Genomic DNA, 17,502 nt, shown 5'->3' with positions numbered 1-17,502 from the left:
GTTTCCCAATTGCATATGAAACATTCTCTAGGATAGATTACATCTTAGGCCCACAATTTAAGCCTCAGTATTTTTTTAACATTGAAATCATTTTAAGAATATTTTCTGAACACAACACTGCAAGATTAGATAACAACTATAGGAATTAAACACTATTAAAAAAAAAAGAACACAAACACATGGAGACTAAACAACATGATTCTGAATAACCAACAGATCCTTAAGGAAATTAAAATATGCCTAGGAACAAATGACAATGAATGGATGACAACTCAAAACCTACGGGATCTGCCATTTTGTGGATGCCAAGTATGTGAGAGCATCTGGGAGTGTCAGGAGGGAGAGGACCAGGGAGACCCAGGCTAGGTTCTATGGATTTGAACCTCCACATTTCTAACCCAAAATTTCAAAATGCATCCTGATTCCTGTCCTTTGGACTGTAAAGTTTATGTAGGTAGTCTTGGAAACAATGGTAACAAGGCCAAATTAGAATGAGATTTTGGCTATTCTGGACCACTCTGAAGTGTGTGCATTGCTAGACATCCTCCCAGGTTTGCTTTTGTTGAATCTGAAGATCCCTGAGATGTAGCTGATACTGTCTGAGAGCTAAATGGCAGAATCCTAGGTGGCTGCCAAGCAAGAGTGGAACTGTCGAATGTTGAAAAGAGAAGTCAAAGTTGTGGCCCACCTCCTTCTTGGAACCATCGCCCTCCAGATGATTATTGGAGGAGGAGTCCCCAACCTCGATGCAGATCTCCAAGTTAGAGAAGCTCCTCCCTCAACCAGAGCAGGTCTCTTTCTAGGGATAGGAGAAGAGAGAGATCACTGTCTTGGGAGAGAAATCACAAGCCCTCCTGATCTTTCTCTAGGTCTCAGTAAGTCAAAGGAAAGGTAATAGAAGACCAGTATGCAAGAGGAGTGGTGTACAGGGAATAAATTTATTTTACAGAGTATGTACTGAAAATTCCATTTTCTTTTTTTTTTTTTTTTTTTTTTTGAGACTTCATAAGCTTGATACATTTTCAAAATGTTTTAGCTGTTCACATTTGTTTGTTGGAACAGTGACACACAAAGGTATAATTCTCTATGGCTTGAAATGGACCATATGAAGCATGTAATATCAAAAATTGTTACTTTACAATGTTCCCTCAAGTAAAACTGAATTTGCTTTGACTTTTAGTCTTGCATAGACTAATAATAAACCTCTAACTCCTGACCAGTTAAAATTGATGTTTAACATTATGGAAACAAAAACTGGCAAAAATTGGAAGATTTTTTCAACATAGCTGGGATATGGTATGCAGCTGTAGTTAAGCAGTTTTTAAAGGCTGCTGTGAACACAAAGCCAGCCAGAAAAATTAAAGCTGCACCCTTAAGCTAGATTAGAGGTTTTAAAGTTCCACTAGTCTTCACACTGGACAAAAGATTGTATAGTTTGTGTAGAATCTAAGAAGTTTAAAGGAAGTTAGTTTACCTTTGCTTTAGGCTTTAAGCTCCTTTTGTGATTGCTGTGTATGAATGCATAGCTCTTTGTAACATTCTTTATTTGGAAATTTGAGACTACTTAAGATACCAAATGTCCTTCCATTTTAATGGTGCATTGTAGAGCTGAACTGAGTTACTGTGCAAGATTCTTTTTTCATGCTGTCATTAGTAATATATTTTGTGAGAATCCTTGGTATTAAAGTTTTGGTTACAAATTGTTGTTTAACCTGAAAGCCTGTTTTTCCTTGCAAAACTAAAATCTGAGCTTGATACCAAGTCCAGGTGTAACTTTCCTATTGGAAGTCATACTTATATTTTCATTTAAAGTGCTTTTGAATGTAAAATATAAGCATAATTTGAACAACTGAACCCACTATTATCATAGTTCTTGTCCCATAGAAGGCAGCTGGTTACACAAATCTTATTTTTTTAAGAAACATATTTGAGACTTTTGAAGTGAAGGAACTCTCTGGTTGTCCAGCTAAGTGATGATAAGTTTTTAGAAGCCAAAGCGTGTTTAAAGTCCATGATATTCAGTGACCAACATTTTATAGTATATATATATATATATATACTATAAGAAAGAAAAAAAAGAAAAGTTTTTATCATTAGCATGAAAACAATTCACAGAATTTTAAAACTTGGTTCTATTTTATATAATTTGAGGTGTTGCATGGAGATTCTAAATTGATCCATCATTATGTGAAATTCACTATATTAATTCAAATGTAACAGTACAGAATTGAAATATGGAGGCATGCATAATCTTCCTCTTAGATATTTAGAGGAGCTGCAATTTCAAATTTCTGTGCAATTTGATTAAATCAGAAGGCTACATTAAAAAGAAAAAACAGAAAAAAAAAAAAAAAAAACAGAAAGCAAAACGACAAACAATGGAATACCATAAAAGCAGAGCTAAGAAGGAAGTTTATAGCAATACAAGCCTACCTCAAGAAACAAGAGAGATGTCAAAAAAACCACCTAACCTTACACTTAAAGCAACTAGGAAAAGAAGAACAAAAAATAGCCAAAGTTTGTAGAAGGAAAGAAAGCATGAAAATCAGAGAAGAAATAAATGAAAAAGAAATGAAGGAGAAACTAACAAAGATAAATAAAACTAAAAGCTGATTCTTTGAGAAGATAAACAAAATTGACAAACTGTTAGCCAGACTCATCAAGAAACAAGGGAGAAAAGAGAAGTTAAAACAGACAACACAGAAATGCAAAGGATTATAAAAGCCAATGAGCAACTATATGCCAATACATTGGACAACATGGAAGAAATGGATGAAGTTTTAGAAAAGTATAACCTTCCAAAACTGAACCAGGAAGAAACAGAAAATATGAACAGACCAATCACAAGCATGGCAGTTATTTATTTATTTATTTATTTTTTAAGTATCATTTCCACTGTTAGATTAAGGTTGTTGTTGTTTAGTTGCTATGTTATGTCCAACTCTTTTGTGATCCCATTGTCTGTAACCCAACAGGGTCCTCTGTCCATGGGTTTTCCCAAGTAAGAATCCTAGGTTAGCTTGTCATTTTCTTCTCCAGGGGATCTTCTGGACTCAGTAATCAAACCGTGCCTCCTACAGTGGCCAGCAGGTTCTTAACCACTGAGCCACCAGGGAGACCCCAGAGGACATTTTATTTTAAAATTCTACTTTAAAAATATTCATATATTTTAATTCAATTTTTCCACTACCATGAAAATGAGAATATTTTTTAATTGTGCATGGAAATATGTTTTCAAATATATATTATTTTATAATATATACCAACATAATGTAAATATCTAAATGAATCTGAATGGAAGACTGCTTTAAAAAATTATGGTCAAATAGAGTTGGTTAAGTTATGAAGTTACTAAATCAGTTTAATTACATATTTGATTATAACATGGATTATACTTGTGGCATATAAATATGAAAAATACATGTTGTTAAATGGTATTAAAAATTAATATACAGAAACCTCAACTTAATGGAATCTGGAGACCAGCATGGGGAGTTCTCACACTGTGATGATAACAGAAACCCAGTAGAAAGAAGAAAGACTCCTCTCCTTTCCTGGCAAACTTTCAGCCAATGAAAACCAAGGACTCTTTGTTACTCTGACTTCCCATCTCACTTCTCCCTGATAAAATAATTTTCTTTCGCTTGCCATGCAGGGACTTGTATGTGACTTACCATGGTTGCAGACTCCAAAATGAAAGTCTCTGCTCATCCCAAATAAACCTACCTTTGCTGTAGAAATATCTGACAGCCTCTTTGTTTTTAGTCAACATTTTAGTGGTCTGTACAGGGACCAGAAAGGACTTTCACAGGATCCAGGGCTGGTGTGTAAAACAGATATAGTACCGACAACTGAGTCCATTAAGCTTATTGCTTTTCTCACAGATCCTGGAGCTTGGAATTGCATCTTTCTCTGGGATCCAAGCTCACAACTTCTGCATTTGCTCTGGAATTCTGGAAATCTCCAGTGTTTATTCAAGATTTTTCTTAAGGTTTTGTCTTTCAGGTTAAAATCTGCTCTGTATGTGCTACTCATTCGGCACATTGGTCTTATTTTGAAACTAGATTATTTTACTCGAAACTGACTGAGGTGCCCTCTTCCTATGGGGACAGGTGTTGCTTCAGTAAAACTGTGCTGCTTTTGCAGACTATTTATTCCCTAGAAGTCCTGTGGAAAATGGCTGGGAAGCCTTTGGACAGGCTCCTTCATGACCAAACTATTTCCTTAGAGCTGACTGGCATGAGGTTTGCAGGCTGAGTTGCAAGCTGTTTGAATTGAGTACTTTGCATTGCAAACTATTTGAGCTGAAAAATAATGTTTTACTCTACTAAAAAAAAAAAAAAAAAAAAAGTCTTAGAAATGGAGTTCCAGTCATCTAAATATTTTGAAGGTGGTACACATACATATACAGATACTCCAACATCTTTTGCATTTGAAAACCATGGTTTTTCCTCATGTGCCCTTCTAACTAAATGGAGCCATCTGACCAAAAGTAATTTATAATGTAAATGACCATTATGAGGAACTTTCAAAATTCCCAAACTTAATTTTCTTAAAACCAAATTCAACTACAACAGTTCAAAAATTTTAAGAACTGAGTGGAATGCTTACTTACATTGGCATTTTTGAAACTTTTGAATGCAGTCAGGAGTTTAAAATCATTTATCTATGAAATGCAATTTTAAGATTAACTGAGCCAAATGAGCAATTGAAAAAGATAAAATGAGTCTAACGGCTCCAGCTATCCTTCCTTGGCTTCTACGTGTCATGAGCTGGCTCTGACACCATTCCTTCCTTCCCTTCTGTTCTGCCTGCACTTCCTCTACACCCTCAGCACCCGTTCTCCTTGCTGGATCTTTTTTCTCTGAAACTCTCTCCATTCCCCTTTCTTCTGAGTTTATCATAATCTGTCCATTTAAAAATTAAGCCTTCTGAAGAACTAGAGATAAACAATTTCTTATCTTCCCTGGACGAAAGCTGAACTGGGAACCATAGTCAATGATTTTCTGAAAGTAACCAACAATAGCCATAGATTTGCTGGGAAATGTAACATAGCCATTCAAATATATCAACCATAATTCTCTGGCATATATAAGAAAATTTACATGCTTGTCAGTGAAAACCAGGCTCAACAGTGGAAAAGAGATATTAATTGGGAAAATCCTGAAAGATCTGTGGAATTATAACTTGGAAATAAGCCTGTTAACTACTTACCACATGATCAGACTCAAACAGCTGGTAGGTGATTTCATAGGGCAATTCTTAGGCTTTTTACAAAACCTGTATATTTTAACAAAACTCAAGCTTGCACATGATGATCTGATGAACCTGTTCATAAATATTACAATCAACTTCAGATTGTTTTTAAGAAAAATTCCCATCTTTCTTCAGAAATTCCTTTCACTCAAATGGCTTTGAACTCTTTTTTTTTTTTTTTTTTTTTTTTTTGATGGTTTAGTATGGTTTATTAAGCTGTGCCTTAGTAGAGACGCTGGGGCTTGCCCATGGTGCTCTTAATGTACAAGGCCCTGACGTTCTGCCAATTGTTCTTGAGCAATGACACCAGGAAGTTGACAGCTAAGTGGATGTTGTACACAAGCTCATCATCTGTCATCTTCACGTGGCCAACAGCCACACACAGCCAGACACAGAACCTTCTTCATCTGGAACTTGATCGTGGACTTCACTTCATCAACTTTGGCCACCATGTTCTCATTGTGGGTCAGCAAGGAAGGGAACTTGCCAGCCTTGTTCAGGCCTGGGCCCAGGATTCAGGGGATCTGCTTGATCAGAGACTCTGAAGCCAAAAAGGCATCATATTTCTTGGCCAGCTTCTTATTCTTGTTGAGTTTCTTCAGCATCTCAATGTCCATGTGGGGGATATCCACAGCCTTGGCCTCATCACAATGCTGCTGGTCCCCGAAGACACACACGGAGAACTTGGGGCGGGGAGTGGACTTAAGCCTGACGGTGCCCGAGAAGCGTTTGTCCTTCTCAGGGTCATAGTTCTTCAGGCTGATCTGAAGCTCCACAGTCTCCAAAAACTTCCTGCGCTTGCGCTGGTTTCCGTGCAGGATTTCCCGCACCGCCTTGTAGAGGGTGTCGCAGTAGACTTTGCTGCTCATGGTTCCCTACACCGCGATAACCTGAAAAGTGGCTTTGAACTCTTATGTTTAGTAATGGTTGAATCAGGACATTTCCCTTCTAGCAGAAAGGATTTGGATAAAGTGAGAAACTACTTTTGCTTCAGATTTAGTCTGGCAAATCGTATTTCTCCACCTCCAAGGAAAACTTCCAAAATCCTGATCTTCAACTCCAGCAAATCAAAGTTCTTAAACAAAATCTAAACTGTCCTAGTCTCTGCTATGATTGTAAGGAGTCAGGACATTGAAAAGAGATTGTTACAAATTCAAGCATTATAGGCACCTTCAGCCCTTTAACAAGCCTTTCTAGTGTTCTTCCAATTCTCAGTTATGAGCTTCAAAGAGATACAGGGGGTCTTCCCAATCTTCCCTCTTAATCAGCTTGGAGAAACATTTCTCCAGACTGCGGATGAATGTCTAATTGACAATAAAGCTACAGTCTTGGTGTTCAACCCTACTGCTATAGAACAGCCCCCGCCTCAAAGTTCAAATAGTATGGATCTTTAATTAACCTAAGAGGATTCTGTCTCTGAAATTATCCCATTTTGATTAGACCCTTTAGAACTATATATACTTTTCCTCTTAGTTCTTCCATCCCTACCCTCTTACTAGACTGAGATTTCTTGGAGAAATATCATGTCTGAATTTCTTTCTACCAAAAATGGAAATGATTCTAGAATTTGAAAGTAGTGATCAGAATAAGCAACCAGGTGGATTAAATGATCTTTTAAGAACTTTCATTTGTTCCATCTCTGACTATATTAGAACAAATTCTGGAAACATTGATCTTTTGTTCCTACTGAATCAGCTACTGCCCTCCTTACAGGAGAAATCTCCAGCTGATATTGGCAAAATTCACAATATACCTCCCATCAAGATTCAACTAGATCTGTCAAAATCTCTTTCCAGAATTAATCAATATCTTAGAACTAAAGAAACCCTTCAAGTCATAAAGCCCACAATAGAAGATCACAAGGCTCAAGGCCTCATTATATCCCATACATTTCCTTGAAATACTTCTATTTTACCAGTGAGAAAATAAAATAAATAAAGGCCAAAGGTGGAGGTTTGTCCAGGATCTCTGAGAAATAAACATTGATAATCCTCAAAGCCCTATTGTTCCTAAGCATAATGCATTCCTAACATCCATTACCATCTGAAGCAAATTCCTTACTGTAATTAATTTATGCATTTATTATTACTATTATTTCAGTTGATAAAGCTGACTATCTCTTAGAAAGAAAAACAATTCATCTGGACCTCCCAAATACTGAAGGCTTATCTCTAAGTTATAAAGTTCCCTCATTTTTATAATTTGTTGTGATATATAGAGAATTTGGTTCTTTGCTTTCATTCCCACAAGAAAAATCCTCTTCACAGGAAGATAGTATACACTTGACAAAGTTTTTAATCTTAAAGGAACAGAAGGTTGAGAAAAGATTGCACTTTGGCCAGAAACAGATTTGATATCTAGGGCATCTGATATTAGAACAAGGGCTACTCCTAGATCTGGATAGACAGCATAGTGCCCTAGGTTTCCCAAAACCCAAAACTAAGTGTCAACCACAAAATTTTCTTGGGCTAATTGGCCCCTGCCAAAATTGGATTCCAGATTTTTCTTTTATGGCCAAATCTTTGTATGTTTTACTAAAAAAAAACCGAACAACTCCAACCCAATTTTAAGGGACAAATTGAATGACAAAATCTTAGGGGAAACTTTGATGAAACCATCTGCCCTCAGACATCCCATGGTCAGGTTTGTTTCTCGGCTTAGTTTATACCAAGGGAGAGAATATCATTGGGGGTAGTCACCCAAAAATACACATGGACTACCATCAACCCATAGGATATTATAGCCAGCAGCTGAACCCTGTGGCATGGGGATTCTCCTTTACCTTAGAACCATTATGACCACTGACCTTCCTGTTAGGCTATCAAAAAAAAAGGAAAAAGAAAATCATTGTGGGAACCTCTTTAAACATCTCTGTACCTTATGTAGCAGAAGTTCCTGAATTCTCACTGCACTGAACATTTCTCATCTACCTGCCTTTCCTCCTATGATGCCATTTTGCTAACTGCTCCTTGAATAACCCTTTTATATTATGAAAACCTTAACCCTACTACTTGTCTCTGTTCAGCCACCAACAAAGTCTGCCATAACTGCTGAATGCAGATGGATCACCTCCTGACTCCTCATGATGATATACAGGGAATTCCTCTTGTTAGTAGTGACTTCTTGTGGATCACTGATGTCTCTTATTTAAAAGCTGCTAATGGTAAATATTGTGCTAGGTATGTCATTGCAGATCCTTTTGATGTTGTTGAGAAAGCACCTTTACCTATGGCTATTTCATCCCGATAGACTGAATTTTGTATTCTTACTTGGGACTTGTACTTTAGCCAAGGACAAAACTACCAGTATTTATGCTGATAGTAGATATGCTTTTGGAGTAGTTCATGACTTTGTAATGTTGTATTAATTAAAGCAACATAGCTGTTTTTACTTCCAGAGGAAATATTTAAAATGTCTGCTATGTTCAGGAATTATTGAATACAGTACTTTTATTTGCCACTTTCACTATTATTAACATTATGATACATTTTAGACTCTTGACCTTGGAAGCTAAGACTACTGAGCTTGCTGACACTTCCACGGATAGAAGCCTTAATGAGACAAACAGTAGATCAACTTCTATCATAGTCCAAAGGGCTGATTCCCCAAACTGTAATTAAGAAAAACTCTCTAGAGAAACCCAATAATTGGCCTCAGGAAAGAGAAAACAGGATTGAAAACTCAAGAATTGTTGATTTGATAAAAAGTGAAAGCTGTAGTTTGAATCAAGTAACAACCCATTTATACCAGAAACTCCGAAATTACCACTCTTCACAATTGTACGTGCATTAAACTACTGTTCTACTGACAAACAATAGCTTTCATAGATCAATATTGGTAGGGAAACATTAACAAAAATGCAAAAAGTGCCTACCTCTTTGTTCTGTTTGTCTCAATTACAGCCCAGGGAAGCTTGTTCACACTGCTTCTGGAAATTTTAAACAGTCTAATGGGCAATTTGAGGTCTGGCAAGTGGATTTCATACAATTTCCTCTTCGTGTGGATATAAATATGTTTAGTCATCATCTGTACAATTTCACACTGGACTGAAGCCTCTGCTTGCAGACAAACTCCTTCCTCTTCTGTAGATAAAGCCCTTTTACCAAATATTATTCATCCTTGGGGAACTCCTCTTGAACTTCATAGTGATGAAGGAAGTCATTTTTTGGCCAGATGCTTTAACAAATCTGTGCTGTTTAGCTAGTTTTACACAATTTTGCTGATCTTCCCATCCTCAAACCTCTGGCTTTTTTGAGTGCATTAACAGCATTATTAAAGACTCAGTTGACAAAAAGTGTAGAGATCTTCCAAATACTTTGGCCAAAAGCATGGCCATATAATCTTTCTTATAATATTATAAGAGAATTTGTAATCTCTCACTCTTTGAGCTAGTCACAGAATACAAAGTGACCTTGGCTTCTGCTTCTGTTGATCCATAACTGATAAAAGGAAACCTACTTATTACTGCAAAGGGCTAAATGGTTCCATTATAAATAATCATGCTTTAGTAGAGCTATCTTTTCAGGGTACGCCCTCAGAAAAGGAAGATCTTAACCATCACCCTTGGCAACCTGGAGATTTCTCCTATTAGAAATGACACTCCCAGAAAAAGTTTCTTCGGTATTGCTGGAAAGGCTCCGATTAGGTACTACTAGCTAATCCCTGTGACATGAAATGCAGGGAATAGACTCTTAGATTCTCATGACTCACCTAAAGAAAGTACAAAACCCCATCTGAACCTGCACATCATCTGTTGATCTGAAAGTAAAGGTTTCCTGGAACTGAATCATATGCATCTGGTTATAGTTTCCTCAAGGCCATTCAAAGTTTGTCACCAAATTTTCATGGTGCTGTAATGCTTCAGTGATCTCCAGGGTCTATGCACTGGATAACATATCAATTTAAGATGAAAAGTGCTGAGAGCTCTCCGTCTATACTTGTTACTCCCATGTGACTTCAATAGGTTTCCAATATTTGCGCTTCCTACGTGAAACACTACATGAAAGGTAAAAAGTGTCTGAAACCAGAAAAAATGGCTCTTGATCAGTGATGTTTTCAGAGAAACATCTCAATCAAAAGGGAAAAATGTAAAATATTTAATAAAAATCTCAAATACAACCAGAAGACTAGCAGGGGGAGATTTCATGCCCTCATGTTCTTTCAACTGTAAGAACTCTCCTCTTTTTTTTTTTTTTTCATTTATTTTTATTAGTTGGAGACTAATTTCTTTACAATATTGTAGTGGGTGTTTTCATACATTGACATGAATCAGCCATGGAGTTACATGTATTCCCCATCCTGATCCCCTCTCCCACCTCCCTCTCCACCCGATCCCTCTGAGTCTTCCCAGTGCACCAGGCCCGAGCACTTGTCTCAGGCATCCAACCTGGGCTGGTGATCTGTTTCACCCTTGATAATATACATGTTTCAATGCTGTTCTGGCGAGGGTGGGGTGTTTAGAGAAAACATCAAAAGAACTCTCCTCTTTGCAAAGATTCAGTCAAAGAAAAGCATTCACTGCTGTTTACTGAAGCCCTCCTCTAAAAGTGTTCTGAACCTACAACATAGGAACTTGTAGGTGGCTTACTATGGTTGAAGATCCTGAATGATAATGCTCTGGTGACACCAGATAAACCGATCTTTCCAGGAGAACGATCTGGCTGTCTCTTTGTCTTACGTCAGCAGTACGGACATGACACTATATGTACATACTAGTGCTGGTGCTCAGTCACTGTAGTCTTATCCAGCTCTTTGCGACCCCATTGACTGTAGCCAACCAGGCTCCCCTGTCCATGGGATTTTCCAGGCAAGAATACTGGAGTGGGTTGCCATGTCTGCAATCAGGGGATCTTCTTGATCCAGAAATTGAACCCTTGTCTGCTATATCTCCTGCATCACCGGCAGATTCTTTACTGCTGAGCCATGGGGGAAGCCCATAGTACACACTAGAGTATATGTTACAAAATATTGTGCTGAACATAATAATAATTTTAACTAAGTATCTATCTATCTCCTTAGATGAGAGACCAAAAGGGTAAGCATTACAATATTTAGAATGCCTCTGTGGTTGAATTAAATATATTTTTTAAAGGTTTTTTAACTGCACATTTAAAGTGTTTTCCCATTAAACATGCACTACTTCTGAAATAATTATATATTTTTCTAAAATACAGTTATTCTAATGGAATTGACTTTTAAATTATAAACTATAAATGTTTGTTTTCCCACTGAACAGAAATGCTCATGAACAGAAATGCTCATGAACTATTTTATTTGTTTGCACTTATTCCAGCTAATTTTAGCTTCAGAAGTAAATCCTCCTCACAAAGGTAGGTGTCACCTATAGACAGTCTGCTGGGTAAAATAGTAACTTGTAAATTACAATAAAATTTAGTGAAGAGAAACTTATTACAGTTTATTAACTCACAAATCACAAACAAACCATAGTGCTTTATGGACTATTGTAATGTATTTTATGATATTTTAGGCATAACCTTGGATTAATAGCTGCTCCTTTTTCTTAAGAGATGTGAGTTTACCCTTCTGAGTTGAATTTCTCTTGCAATACATCCTTTGAAAACTCTCTAGACCAGGCTGACCACTTCTTTCATTTAAGCTGCCTTGTCTTCTTATATCCACACAATTAAACACTTTGTTCCTTTTATCCTTTCCATTATTGTCATTAATAACACTGGAAACTCCCATTTTCATTTTCTCAGATAATTGAATTGGTGAATTATTTTCACATTAATCTCAATTCTTTTAATGACCCTTCCCTTTAATGCAGCTTTCAACCTCAATGCCTTTTATCTCTTTTCACAATTAAAGTGGACATGATTTCTTAGAATCTTAGGAGTGGAGGTTTGGAAAAGTACCATTGCCTCCCACGAGGTCAGTGAAGCTTAGTGCACTTTATTTTTGCTAGTAAATTTCTAATTGTTTTATACTTTCTTAAGAACCTGAAATTAACAAATAAAAGGATATTTTTTCAGCTCTTTCTTTGCACACTTATGTCATCCTGCAGCAATCTGTGGTAAATTAACATATAACTGAAAAAAACTAAATGAGACTATGTGATTCAGAAAATTGTACATTTTATAACAGTTTTAAAATGATTAAGTTGCTGTAGGTACTTTTGAATTTTAATATGCAAATATATCAACTTCAAATTATTGTATTTTATTCCCTACACATTCATCAATATTTTCATTTTACATGCATGCCTCTGATATATTTCTGTTTCTATTAAGACCACTGCATTAAAGCAAATATCACAATTATTATTATTATTATTTCTCAGTGCATATAATATTTCCTCTTCATAAATCACAGCCTTGTTGTAGTGAAGGGGCTTGTATAACTCAATGAAGCTATGAGCCATACCATGCAGAACCACCCAAGATGGACAGGTCATAGTGAAGAGTTCTGAAAAATCATGGTCATGGAGGAAGAAATGGGAACCCACTCCAACATTCTTTCCAGGAAAACACCATGAACAGTATGAAAAGTCAAAAATACATGGCATTGGAAGATAACCTGCCCCCCCACTCCCAAGTTAGAATATGTCCAATATACTACTGGGGAAGAGTAGTAAGAGGGCAATGACTAGTAGCTCCAGAAAGAATAAAGCTGTTGGGCCAAAGAAGAAATGATGCTAGATTGTGTATGTCTTGTGGTAAAAGCAAAGTCTGATGCTGTAAAGAGCAATATTGCACAGGATAGTTAGATAGCATTACTGACTCAGTGATCATGAATCTGAGCAAACTCCAGGAGACAGTTTAGGACAGGGGAGCCTAGCATGCCATAGCCCATGGAGTCACAAGGAGTTGGACACAACTGAAAAACAGGAACATAAAAAGTTTTCTTCGTACTAAACTGTAGTCAACTGAGTGTGCACTAACATGCCCAAAAAGGAGGAGGTGGTGGGGGGGAGTGCCGAAAGCAATGCACTTACCTTAATGAAATAATGTTTTATTGCTAAAACTTTCTAACCATTACCTGCAACTTCAGCAAGCTGTAATCTGTTTGCTGATAAATGATTTTGCCTCAATATGTTGGCTGTTGACTGAACAGGATGGTGATTTCTGAAGGTTTAGGTGGCTTTGGCAATTTCTTAAAATAAGCAACAATGAAGTTTTTTGCATGCATTGACTATTTCTACTGTGAACAATTTCTCTGTATTGCTGCTTGCTAGCACTTTACCCACAGTAGAACTTCTTTTGTAATTGAAGTCAAACCCCTTAAACCCTGTTTTATCAACTAAGTATATGTAATATGGGATTCCCAGATGACACTAGTGGTAGAGAACTTACCCACCAATGAAGATTAAGGGGTGCAAGTTAAATGGAGAAGGGCATGGCAACCCACAACAGAATTCTTGCCTGGAGAATCCCATGGACAAGAGTCTGGCCTGCTCTGGTCCATTGGGTTGCAAACAGCCAGACACAACTGAAGTGACTTAGCACACATATGTAATATTGTCAATCCTTTGTTGTCATTTCAACAATCTTCACAGCATCTTCACTAGAATTAGATTCCAACTCAAGAACCACTTTTTTTTTTTTAGTTCATCTGAATAGAGCAATTCTTGATCCATTCAAGTTTTGTCATGATGTATACTGATTCAGTCATGTTTTCAGGCTCCACTTTTAATTCTAGTTCTTTTGCTATTTCCACTTCACTTATAATTACTTCTTCCACTGAAGTATTGAACTCTTCAATACTTCAAGTCTTCCTGGAGAGTTGTAGTCAACTTTGCCCAAGTTCCTTTTAATGTTAATATTTTGACTTCTTCTCAAGAATCAAGAATGTTTTTAATAGCATCTAGAGTAATGAATTTTTTTGGAAAAATTTCAATAGACTTTGCCTAGATCTATCATAGGGGTCACTATCTATGGCAGCTATAACCTTATAAAATATATCCTCAAATAATAAGACTTGAACTTTTTGAAATTACTTTGTGTCCTATGGCCTGCAGTATGGATTTAGGCTAACAGGCATGAAAACAATCTGAATTTTGTTATGCATCTCCACCAGAGCTCTATGGTGACCAGGCACATTGACAAATGAGCAGTAATATTTAAAAATAAATCATTTTTTTTCTATTAACAGTATATTTAAAATATTCAGTGAAACAAGTTACAAATAGATATATTGTCATCCAAGCTTTCCTGTTACATTTATATAGCATAGGCAGAGGAGATTATCATAATTCTTATGAGTCCTGGGATTTTCAGATGGTAAATGAGCACTGGCTTCAACTTATTGTTACTAGCTGCATTAGCTCCTAACAAGAGACTCAGCTTGTCCCTTGAAGCTTTGAAACCAGGCACCGACATCTTCTTTAGCTCTGAATATCCTAGATGATATCTTCTAATTTAAGGTTGCTTTATCTACATTGAAAATCTGTTGTTTAGTGTAGCCCACCTTCAAGATTTATCTTATCTGGATCTTTATAATATGCTGTCTCTTCTATCAGCACTTCTGCTTCACCTTGCACTCCTATGTTATGGAGATGATTATTTTTCTTAAATCTCATGAACCAAAATCTGCTGGCTTCAAACTTTTCTTCTGCAACTTCCTCACTTTTCTAAGCCTTCATAGAATGGAAGAGAATTAAGGTCTTGCTCTGAATTGGTCTTTGGTCTAAGGGAATGTTGTGATTGGTCTGATCACTCAAGACACATGAATCTTTCTCCATATCAACAATACGCCTATTTCACTTTCTTACCATTTGTATGTTCGCTGAAGTTACAATTTTAACTTCCTTCAAGAACTTTTCATTTGCATTTATAATGTGTCTGTTTGGTACAAGAGTCCTAATCTTTCAGCCAACTCAGCTTTTAACATATCATCTTCACAAAACTTAATCATTTCTAACATTTGATTTAAATGAAGAGATGTGTAACTCTTTCTTTCACTTGGACACTTAGAGGTCTCTGTAGGGTCACTAACTGGCTTAATTTCAGTGTTGTGTCTCAGTGGGTAGGGAGGTCCAAGGAGAAGGAGACAGACTGGGGAACAGCCAAGAGATGGAACAATCAGAATGCACGCTTAATTTATTGTTTGCCATCTTACAGGGATATGTTTTGTGGTGTCCCAAAATATTGACAATAATAACATTAAAGATCACTGATTGCAGACCACATAACAAGTATAATAGTGATAAAACTTTGAAATATGTTAAGAATTATCAAAATGTGACACAGATACTGGAAGTGAACAAATGGTGTTGGTAAAAGGTTGCCAATAGACTTTATCAAGGCAGGATTGCCATATAGCTTCAATGTGTAAAATATGTTGTTCATTTAACATGTAATAAAGAGCAGCACATACACACACACACACACACACACACACACAACACACACACACAAAACAAGATCTGCCTGAATGTAGATGCTAATTTTAATAATTCTCAGTAAATAGTTGGCTTTCAACATGTAGATTTCAGGTATTGGGTCATTAAGCACTAGGATTGTTTAAGGCAGTTTTTGGTGCAGCTACTGCTTTCAACCTCTGTCTGCCACATATATCCTAGTTTGAACAGTTGATTCAAAATAAATAATGATAGCTCATCATGTGAAAATAAAAAAAAAAATACTGAACTCAAGTTACTTTCATTCTACATGAGCATTTAAAAATTTTAAATATGTTTGCAAACTAGATTCTTGAAAAAGAACACAAAATGTGATTTGTAATTTTTAAAATAAATGCAAATTATGCTAATACAATAAATATCTAGTTCTATTTGAGCAAAGTCTATCCATTGAAATACATTTTATTTTAAATTCTAATTGCTTAAAACAAAGGAATATTGCAATAGAATAATGATTATCCATAGTTATTATATATTTTAATTTATCATATAAAAGAGAGAGGTATTAAAAATGATTTGCTCAAGGTGTCATGTTTACTAGGGAGGCACTAAGGCATAACTCATTCACAAGTTTGATGTAAGTAATGTAAGTAAAATGGTGTGGCTGAAACGTGGGATGAATATCCCAGTTTAATAGGAAATGAGATTGTTAAAGTAAGCAGAGGGTATAAATTGATATTGCATCCAGCCCATAACTTAGCAAGTCTTTTCATTGACTGATTGGCTGTTTCATTTACTTATTCATTCCTTCAGTGGTTATTTATTGAGTCTGTATTATAGTTTAGGCTTTTACCTCAGAACTGAGAATATAGATATGAGCAAAAAAATATGAAGGGCCTATGTGCACAATTCATGAAGCTTAATTTTCAAAATTATACATAAGAGAATTTGATAAAACACATAGTTGTAACTACTAACTACATAGATATACAGTGCAACTAATAAAAGCACCACTATTGATCCACAGGTAAGCTTAAAGCATATATATACATTTTAAGCTTAAAAAGTATATAAATAACTTTTTGCAAAATATGGCTCCATGCAAGATCATGACAACATAGGTAACTTTTAGTAATCACAGAGTAGCAGCACATCTACTATAAGTATATGGCTAGTAGTTTTTACCCCATGTCAATTGTTCAAAGGCAAAAGACAATGAATTAAGTTCTCAGTTCAGTTCAGTCTCTCAGTTGTGTCTGAGTCTTTGAGACCCCATGGGCTGCGTTGTCTAAATTAGAATATTTTTCACATCTAAATATCTAGGTTGACTATGCCCTCTGACTTATCATTAGTAAAACTGGTTTGTAACTTTACTTGTCAAATCACCTCAGTGATATAATTAAATTTCGGACATTGTTTCTGTCTCATTATGCTTTCTCATAGCTATGGCATTGAAACATTGAATCATTTATACACAAATTTTCTAAAATGATGTCACATTAAATTGTGTGACTCTGTTGTTTAAAATTTATATAAAATATTTCAAACTTGAAAAGAAATTTCTGGGCAAAGTAATTATTTTCATTTTCACTGAATTGCCATAACTAACCTTAAATATTAAGTCTTAATTGAGATAAAGTTTGGGCAATTACCTGGGTCACCACTCTATTATGATGACTTCTGTGCTCAGTCACTTCAGTCATATCCAACTCTCTGCAATCCCATGGCCTGTGGACCACCAGGCTCCCCTGTCCATGGAATTCTCCAGGCAATTGAACTGGGCTTCCGTTTCCTTCTCCATGATGACTTCTAGAGAACAGCTTTTCTTAGTCATAATTTATTTCATCATTTCTGTAAACTGATCCTGAACACTTACACAGTCTTCCCAGTAAAACAATATCTTCTTTAACTATTCTGACACTAATAGA

General features: G+C 36.1%; 2 pseudogenes; one reads left to right on the top strand and one right to left on the bottom strand.

Annotated features, from left to right (window-relative positions):
- Nucleotides 1–411: 411 nt before the first annotated feature.
- LOC110142183 (serine/arginine-rich splicing factor 3 pseudogene) lies at nucleotides 412–879 on the top strand (annotated as a pseudogene).
- A 4,571-nt stretch (nucleotides 880–5,450) lies between these two features.
- LOC110142184 (large ribosomal subunit protein uL1 pseudogene) lies at nucleotides 5,451–6,125 on the bottom strand (annotated as a pseudogene).
- Between the last annotated feature and the right edge of the window lie 11,377 nt (nucleotides 6,126–17,502).

The sequence above is a fragment of the Odocoileus virginianus genome, chromosome 19 (assembly GCF_023699985.2).
Source record: "Odocoileus virginianus isolate 20LAN1187 ecotype Illinois chromosome 19, Ovbor_1.2, whole genome shotgun sequence".
Classification (NCBI taxonomy): domain Eukaryota; kingdom Metazoa; phylum Chordata; class Mammalia; order Artiodactyla; family Cervidae; genus Odocoileus; species Odocoileus virginianus.
The sequence above is the reverse complement of the archived record's forward strand: the minus strand, read 5'-3'. Positions and strand labels throughout refer to the sequence as shown.